Source organism: Chanodichthys erythropterus, chromosome 16 (genome assembly GCF_024489055.1).
Source record: "Chanodichthys erythropterus isolate Z2021 chromosome 16, ASM2448905v1, whole genome shotgun sequence".
Taxonomy (NCBI): Eukaryota; Metazoa; Chordata; class Actinopteri; order Cypriniformes; family Xenocyprididae; genus Chanodichthys; species Chanodichthys erythropterus.
Window position 1 is genome coordinate 32,139,745 of NC_090236.1, and position 6,958 is coordinate 32,146,702.

The window sequence follows — 6,958 nt, forward strand, 5'->3', positions numbered from 1 at the left end:
TCCAGGGGTCAGAGAGTAAAAGTCTTGCCATATTTTTATTCCACCCACTGAAGCATTAATGAGATAAATAAGTGTTTAATTGAGTGATGATTGACCATTATTGAAGACACCTGATGACAACAAGCAGAATCACCAAAGGAGAAAATCACCATTTTTAAGTTACCATCATCGAGGTCAGGGTTTGTTTTAGTTGAGCTCTTAACCCTTGATTTTTTAATATTAGATTTTGTTTGGGCAGTTTTAACTGCTTTAAAACCAACCACACAACCAGACAAAGCTAAAAGGTGATCTGTTGTTGTTGGTTATGTTTTCACATAATCATTTTTTGATCTGAGCTCATTTAGAGCCCAATCTCTGAGTTAGATTTACATTATTGATTACAGCAGCACTGTGATTCTACAGCAGAAGTTCAACTTTATCAATACAATTTTTTTTTTTTTTTTTGAAAGTTGTCCTTATCGCAAAAAGATTTATTTTAGGCACACACAGACATCAAGAATCAGCGTATGAATCTCAACGACGGTGACAAGCAACATATTCTGATAAACAGATCAACTCTGAACATTAGAAAACAAGCTACTAAAAAGTCACAGAAAAACAGCAAAATTTAAATAGTGAGAATAAAGAAAATTACTAAGACAGTTCAGCTCATAATTTATTCATGCAGCAATGCATGATGGGAGGAATGGATGAATTTTGATTGATGGCTCCCAGAATGCACTGCAACATGCTTTATTACTCTCACCACTGTTGAGATTCACAGACTGATTCTTGATGTTGGTGTGTTTAAATGAAAATTATTTTTTTTTTATCAGAACTTTAAAAAATATATATTTTTGTATTGGAAAAGTTGATCTGCTGTAGAATCACAGTGCTGCTGTAATCAATAATGTAAATCTAACTCAGAGATTGGGCTCTAAATGAATACAGATGAAATAATGATTATGTGAAAACATAACCAACACCACCTGATCATCTTTTAACTTTGCTTGTCTGGTGGGTTTTAATGCAATTAAAAGGATCAAGAACTCAACTAAAACAAACCCTGACCTCAATGATGGTAACTTAAAAATGGTGATTTTCTCCTTTGGTGATTCTGCTTTTTGTCATCAGGTGTCTTCAATAATGGTCAATCATCACTCAATTAAACACTTATTTATCTCATTAATGCTTCAGTGGGTGGAATAAAAATATGGCAGGACTTTTACTCTCTGACCCCTGAACTTCCCACCTCTGCACAAAACCAACTGATACTAAACCGACCATTGAAATCTCATAACCGAATGAAACTGAATGTCATTGAAATCTTGTAACCAAACAAAACCGACAATCACTGAAATCTCATAATGAAACCAATCGTTGTTGAAAACTCATAACTGAACAAAGCAAACTATTTGTTTTTTATTTTTTGCTGTGGGTTTTGTTTATGTGATGTTCAGAGTGGATCTGATTGTCTGAATATTTAGTTGTCACCATTTTTGAGATTCATACGCTGATTGTTCATATCTGTTTGTCATTGCAGTTTATTGTTTTCTGCTCATGTTTTTTTTTTATCTTCAGCCTTACTGATTTCTGCAATACTGTATAATCTCAAACTGCAATATTTACCAATTACCAATTGTAAAAAGCGCTATATAAATAAATTTGGCTTGACTTGCAGTAAAACAGGGTTTGTAATTTAAATGCATTAATGGCACAACACAATTATTATGTTCAAAAGACATCAGTGATTCAGGTCATTTCACAACTATAAAATCATCAATAGTTAAAAAAAACATCTGATCTCATTTCAAATTTTTTTGCTACTGCAAAAGTGTTTGACAAACATATTATAAGATTTAGGAGCCCAGCTAATGGAAACACCAATCACCATTATGGTGACTTCAAATGAAACAAACATGAGCGTTAAACTTCTGTTAATACTCAATAAGAACTTTGATAAATGACAGAAATAAAGTCAGTCTGGTTAATAACATGTGAAGCTGTAATGCTGTTTGTGGAGTTGTTTAATCCTCCTCTGCTGAGATCTGGAGAGTCTTTTTTTATCTTCAGTTGATTTCATCTAAGGCTGTGGCTGAATTCAGTTGTAGCTCTTGTGTTACTGTTTCTTCTTTCCTTCAGTGATTCTGCTTGTTAACAGGCTTGTTAATGCTAAGATGATTCTGTAAATATCATATAAAGATTTTGTGGCTCAGATAACGTCCAGTTCTGGTTTATTTCTTTGCTCTTGGCTGACATGTAGCATTGCTATGGCCTGCTTGTGGCTCAGATCAGGCAAACAGGAGCGATCCGCCCAAATGCCATTCCACGCCATATGTGGCCAGTAGAAAGTTGCTATCTGGGTAGAAAATGTACTCTACAATATTAATCTAGAGTCACATAATGAGCTGTTGTATGCTGTACAACCAAAGTTGAAATGAAATGAACATAGACCTAACCCTTAAATTAACCCTTAGATTAATCCACAAATACAGCATTCATGAACTAGAGCTGCTGCAGAAGAGAATCTGCCTGTCTGTTGGTAATTGATGACAGAGGCATAAGGGTGAGTCAGACACAGGCCAGTGTTTTGACTGAAGTGGATTAGGGAGTACACTAGCTAATTACAGTAATACGATTACACAAGGACAGCTGGACCACTGCCACTGTCCTGCAGCCCGATCCCACCCATAGTGCAGTTCGATACACCTTATTGTCCAGCGGGATCTCTGAACAAATTTCTTTAAAGAGACAGTTCAAGCAAAAAATTAAAATTCTGACTATATATATATTTTCAGGTGCTGAGTACAAAGTTTTCCTTGAGGGCTAAATAAAAATTGTGTAATTAATGGGATCAGATTAGCAGACCACCTTCACTCTAAAAAATTGACAAACCCAGCTGCTGGGTTAAATGTTTTTTTAACCCAATTTTTGAACCTTGTTTAAAAATTATTATATGGCTGGCTTAAAATAAACCCAAAATTGGTTGGAAATTAAAAATCAGACACATTACTAGAGGCAAAAATAATCAAAAGGTGAACGTTTTAATGTTTATTGTTTAGTTATTAATGTTCATTTATTAAACATATTAATACATGTTAATTTTCAACATATTTTGGGTTAATTTTAAGCAAGTGAGACAGTCATTTTTAAACAATAGTTGAGTTTAATAAAACTACCCATCAGGTCTATTTTCAAGGGTCTAGTTCTTCCATCCCCGCTTTTATTTTACCATTTTAAATCTACTTTGCAAAATGTTCCTTATTTTACCTTTGCAGAAAAACTAGATTTAATTTACCTGATCACAACTAAAGCATCCTTTCATTTTCCTTACCATTTCTGTTTTTGTCTCTCTTTTCTTATGCAGCCTTTTATCCTGCTGCTGAAAATGTCTTTGAATGGACCTCAGAGACATAAGAGCGGATGTCCCATCAGGAAGCGCTCCTTGTAAGCGGTCTTTTCATGCTGAGGGTCCTTCCGTTAACATTGACAGCATCTGCTGCGCTCAACGGTTCATTAAAACAGACGGACCTGTTGAATCAGATGGTGTACCAGATCTGTAGGCTTAAGATAGGAATGGTTTGGTGTTAATCTGAAGTATTCCGAGGGTATTCTTATGGGGTTCTTCCTCTGTCATCATCTGTATGTTGGGTCACCATATAGATTTACACTGTTTTACAAGTTACTGCTGCCATCTGCAGATTTAAGGCTGCACTTATTCATGTCATCTGTTCCCCAATGAGAATCAGTACAGGCACAGCACATATACACACCACAGGGAAATAATAAAACATTAGAATGTGTGATACAGCCGTAGGGACACAGCAGAGACAAGTCCAAAAGCATGTTTCCGATAACAGGATGTAGGAGTGTATACACCAAATGCAGCAGTGCTGGTGTTCTCAAATCTGACTCACTCAGTCAAAACATTGCAGTGGCATTAGTTTCCAGCATCATTTTTCCATTTCAGATCCAACATTAGGGTGTTTCACTTCTACATGTAAAAACATTCAGAACAAATCTCAGAGGAGGTCAAACATTCCTCAGTATCACAATCGGGTCAGAAACATTCCACATGTAAGGGAGTACACTGATTAAAAAAACTCTCCAAATATTGGAAATGCCTTTTGAATGGGAAATAATCTTAATAGTTATTTATGTGTAATATAAACATTATTTTATTGTATTAAACTTGTTATAATAATTAGGGGCCAAGCACCGAAGGTGCGTAGGCACCTATTTTATCCGTTGGCGTTCTTTTTTTTCTTCTTCTTCTGCTCTTGAGTCTATGGCAGCCCATAGAACTGTATGGTAAAAAGTTGTGAAATTTGGCACACAGTTAGAGGACAGTCTGAACTATTTTCATAGCTAATTTGGAGTCTCTATCTCAATCCCTCTAGCGCCACCAGCTGTCCGAATTTGCGCTCATGTTTATGTTAATAACTTTTGAACTGTAATGGCTAGAAACAAAATTCCCTTTTCCTCCGATTCCTTGGGTCAAGACGAATCAAATTTTCTGTCATGAAAATATTTCTGCCATTTTGAATTTTCTGAAAAACCTACTTTTTTGAACTTCTAGGTCGTAACTCTGATTTTCACGAAAATTGAACCAGATCCTCTTCAGACCATGCCGACAAAAAGTTATGGAATTCAATTCGATTCCTCAAACCGTTTTCGAAAAACATGTGAACGAATTGTACATAGTGCTAGCGAAAACAGACATAAGGCTATATCTCAGCAACGCTTTATTGTATTCAGACCAAACTTGGGCTGCGTTCCAGTTCAGTTTTTAAATGCCCTTCCCTCGCTAACTTCACTCGGTCTCGTTGACTTGGATGTACGTCATTGCTTATGTTGCACGAGTGCCCACTTCTGGCGGAACCTTTGTATGGGCTGAACTGGAACGTCCTAAGCCCTTGATCACTTGGAATCCGCAATGGAGCTGATTTATTATTTATTTTTTCCCCTTACAAAATTGTCTAATACAGCATTCTATATGTATATATGTGTGTTTTAAATGTTTAAAAAATAATTAATATATCATAGAGTTGTTTGTGGTGGGGTAAATTAAACGCGATATGCGGTGACGTCACAATCGTGTTGCATTGTGGGTTATGGAGCTGTCTGAAATGTACATGAAGTAGGTCAAAATCGAGGGAGCGAGGGTCTGTCCATATAAACTTCCCTCGTCCACTTCACGAAGTGAAACGCACTTCAAAATGGCGGCAGGGATTCCCCCGAGGGGAAGTGTTTAGGGAAGTTTGCGACTGCCGGTGCGTTCCAAACGGGATATATCGCCCTCCGAAGGGCACTTCGGAGTGAAAATAATCATGGCCGCCATATTGAAGGGTCGTTCCAAACCAAAGTGCTCAAAACTGGCCACTTCAAAGGGCCCTTCGGAATGAAGGATTTCGAAGGGAATCTGATGGACTGATGGACACTTCGGGCCCCCATGATCCTTTGCACAGGGAAGTTGTTGGATGTCACAGAATGGGTACAGGAGGTTAGGAGTTCGATTTTAACTATAAAGGTATGTATAATATTTTTCTGTACTACTGTAATATTTATACAAGTTAGATTTGGTACATTATTATGGTCAAAATGACATTGTACTTCAAAAAAAAAAATTCTTTATAGCTCATTTATCAGTCCATTCAAATGTTTCAAATACATAGATACAATATAACCTACATGCGGTAAACCTAAAATAAATAAATAAATAAATAATAACGTTAAACAAAAGGCGCAGCTTGCACAATTTATCATCCTTGATTGTCTCGTTAAGATGACGCTGAAGTGCGTTCCAAAAGAACAGTTTTTTTTACCCCTACACCCTTCATCCCTTCGAAGCTCTCACTCCGGAGGGTAAACCCTCTGAAGGGATTAGGGCATGCGTGTCTAAAACCGAACGAACGCAACCACATGTCATCACAAGGATGACCTGAGGCAACATGCAGCGTTTCGGCGCAGTGCCACCTACTGGTCCGGAGATATTAAAAAAATGGCTATTTTTGCTTATAACTTCTGATGGTTTTGTCCAAAAATTATAAATTTGATCTCGTTGGATTCGGGGCATCATGCCGAGTCAAATGATGTCCAATATTATCCATATCGGCCATTTTGGCCATATGTCATTTTGAGTTTTGTGCTAAAATGCTGTATTTTACGAACGCATAAGTGTATCGTTATGAAACTCAGTATGCATCTTTGGCACCATGCCCTGACAATACTCAAAAAGTTTTGGTACAGCGCCACCTTGTGGTCAAAAGTTATAACAAAATTTGCAAAAATGCTAATAACTTTTGACTATATTAACCGATTGTAATGAATATGGTCTCAGTAGATTCCTTGGGTCATGCTGAGAACACAGATATCAAATGTGCCATAGTCTGCCAAACTTCCTGTCCGCCATATTATTTTTCTTTAAAAACATACTTTTTCGAACTCCTCCTAGATCGTTGCTCCGATTTTTAACAAAATTGAACCGTATCATCTACAGACCATGCCGACAAAAAGTTATGGATTTCAAGTCAATATGTCAAACCGTCTTCGTACACCGGAGCAACTAATTTGAGGCATGATGCAAAAATGACACTTGAAGCTGTATCTCTGCAATGCTTTGACATATTGACACCAAACTTTGCAGGTGTCATTGTCACCTCACTCTGACTATACCACATTAATTAGGTCACAGCGCCACCTATCGGTCAAAAGTGATTAACCAGTAAATCCTTGTTTTTTAGAATTTTTCAGCTCTTTTGCCTAAAATTATCTTAATAGATCTTTGGCTGGCTTATTGTGCCGTTTTTGTGCTTGGCCCTGTAATTGCTGCTTGCAGCTATATTTATTATTATAATTATGAACTAGTCATTATTAATTATTGTTATTAATAAATTCTTTAAATTTATTATATTATTTTTTTAAAATAAAATAATGTATTAAATCATTAATAAATCTTATTTTTTTAAATACAAATATT